The sequence below is a fragment of the Corapipo altera genome, unplaced genomic scaffold (genome assembly GCF_003945725.1).
Source record: "Corapipo altera isolate COAL_440 unplaced genomic scaffold, ASM394572v1 61335, whole genome shotgun sequence".
Classification (NCBI taxonomy): domain Eukaryota; kingdom Metazoa; phylum Chordata; class Aves; order Passeriformes; family Pipridae; genus Corapipo; species Corapipo altera.
The window spans coordinates 1-2,659 of NW_020888714.1; the positions used below are offsets into that span (position 1 = coordinate 1).

Sequence of the window (2,659 nt, forward strand, 5' to 3'; positions counted from 1 at the left end):
CTGCTGACACAGGAACTTGGTGCTGCTTGGCTGCTGCCTCACTTCCCTTCTTCCTTCTTTCTTCACCTCCCTTGCTTGGTCCCTTTAAATCCCTTGGCTCAGCTCAGTGCAGTTTCCAGGCTACATCCCACTGCAAAAAGGACCAGCTCTTGTTACATCTCAACACTCAGACATCATTCCCCCTTTTTCCTTGACACTGGGCCATCAGGCCAGTGTCTCATTATTTAAAGCAGAGTTTGACTCCTCAGTGACAACAACAGCTACAGCACTGAATCATAACACAGGCTGAGACACAAACACACATGGGAACTCTGAAGGATCCACTTTGTTCTGCTCACCAATCCAAAGGAGCTTTCTTAACTCAAGAATAACAGACCCCAGGGCCTTTTTCTGCCACTTTACCTGCTATAAATGTGATCCCCAAGACCTGCAAAGGCCCTTTCCCCCTCACCTGCAGGGGCTGGCAGTGCCACCACTCGACACGGCCCCAGGGGCTGGGCAGGAACGGAGGGGCTGGGGCGTCCAATCCATCGGCCCAGGCGGCACCAGGAGTTCCTGGAGTTCCCGCAGGGGAGAGCCTCAAGCCAACAAAGGATTAGGAAGAGCATCCCAAACTTTAATATGTGTATCTCCTGGAAGATGGGAAGTTGGACAAGGCCTACTGGGGCAACAAGGACACACTCAAGGCTATCTATTAAAAGGATCTACCAGCACTCAAAAGCTATCACTGTCCTTCTGTCAGGGAGAACTCAGCAAACTCTGTTTGCCAAGAGCCTCCAGGATTATTTCCACTTTTGTGGCTCTCTTTTAACTATTCTTCCCATCACTGCAGCTGGGACTATCACCTGCCCTACAGGGGGAACAGCCCACAAAGGTCACTTGCAAGGATCCCATGAACTGCAAGTCCCTTGTCAAGGGGGTCACTGCACACCTTGTCCTTTCTTTGCCCTCCCCACCAAAGATGCTTCCAACAGCTCTGAGACATCTGGCAGACCCAGAGTTCTCCTCAGGGAATGCTTCAGCTGCTTAAAGGCTGCCCTTGCACCATCCAGCCAAGGCAGCAAATGTTTACAGGCTGTTTGCAAAGTCGGCATCACAGTCTTACCACACATGCAGAGGGAGCATTCCAGAGTCCAGCCCGTCCCACCATTCCCAGGAAGGCAGTTCAGGGGCTGTCTGGGGCTCAGGGAGGAGTCACGTGGCTTCTCTTCTTCCTTCCAGCTTTCCAGATTTTCTCCTTCCAAAGCAAAGCTTTCTTGGCTTTCCTTGCTCCAGGAGATGCAGCAAAGGCCATCTTTTCAATCCAATACTGGAAACTGCTCGAGGTTGTCATTCAAGGTGGTTCTCTCAGGTCCTGCACTCATCAATCATCTTGGCCATTGGTTTTCTTGGCAGGTTCTTGCATTCACGTCCTACAAGCAAACCAGGAGGAGCAAATTTAGCTGTTACTGCAACCAATCCAAGCTGGCATTCTGATTTTAAAGGATACTGGGTCTGCCTTACCAGGAGAGATCCCACATTAGGGGTAATACCTACAGGTTCTGCCCTCTTCCACTCTCCTGCAATTCCACTGGCCCACACACCAGGAACAACTGCAGCTGCCACTTCAGTCGGGACCTTGCTGCTGACAGGAGTTATTCCCTGCACAACAAGAGCTGCTGCTTGGACACATTTAGTTTCAGCAATTACAGTGTCAATAACCCCAGTTTTCCATTTCATTTCTGCCTCAACTTTTCCACTCCATCTCTTCCTAGCACAGGTTTGGGTCAGTTTGACAAAGAAACTGAGGAATTACCCAATGTTTTCCCAGTTTAACCCCTGTCACACCAATCACCTCAACACTGCCAGTCCTTAATTCTCCCTCTATTGCGTTAAGGACTGAGGAAGTTGGACCTGTGTCTGAGTAGGACATGTGCAAACCAAATGGTGGGGACTGGAACACACACCTTGCACTCCTGGAGCTCTTACCGTTACATTCAAGAGAAAACAGCCAATTGCACCATCACTGCTCATTTCTTAATCCCAATCCCACCCTTCTTCGGCACTTGGAGCACCACTTTTATCACCCAATTACAGCCCATGAGAGAGCTCCATGTCTAGCAGGGACAGGTACCCCTGGGATACTCTCAGCAATGCCTGAATCCACTGCAGGGACCTTGCTTTGAGCTCCCCAGGGCCGGGCACCCCGAGGATCTCCCCGAATAATCCTTTCGGTGCGCGCTGGAGTCCTCGGGGTGCCCCAGCCCGGGGGGCACCAACAGCACTGTCCCTCCAGGGGCCCAATTTGCTCCCAAGGCTTCAATGCACAGCCCAAAAGGCATTTCAAGAGGCCTTCTTGGGAACCCACCAACATGGACGGGGAGGAAGCCACAAGAAGGCCTCATTTCTAAAGGCAGGGGGATCTTGCCTGTGTCCCAGACTGGTCCGGGGATCTGAGGCCCTTCCCGAGAAAATCTCGGTGCCGGCGTGAAGGCCCAGAGATCCCTTGGAGCCACGGGAGAGCAGGCACAGAGTCCCTGCTGGGGGCCAATTCTGCTGCCTGAACTCAGCTCTTCAAAGAAGCCTCTAAGACTCAGCTGGTGAGTTTTAGAAGCCAGGCATTCCTTGCTTACAACACCCTGCCATGATCCCAGCCCGCCGGGGGTCCTGGCAATCCGCT

The 2,659-nt window shown here is 52.2% G+C and overlaps 1 long non-coding RNA gene across 5 annotated transcripts; it reads right to left on the reverse strand.

Annotated features, from left to right (window-relative positions):
• Nucleotides 1-6: 6 nt before the first annotated feature.
• On the reverse strand, nt 7-1,926 carry LOC113942047. 5 transcript variants are annotated; one of them, XR_003525829.1, is made up of 4 exons: nt 1,533-1,926; nt 1,106-1,412; nt 403-578; nt 7-130 (listed from the first exon to the last, which is right to left on the reverse strand). It is a non-coding gene; the product is annotated as an uncharacterized LOC113942047 (long non-coding RNA). The 5 variants fall into 5 exon arrangements; XR_003525830.1 differs by having other exon boundaries at nt 1,504-1,926; XR_003525828.1 differs by having other exon boundaries at nt 1,537-1,924.
• Between the last annotated feature and the right edge of the window lie 733 nt (nt 1,927-2,659).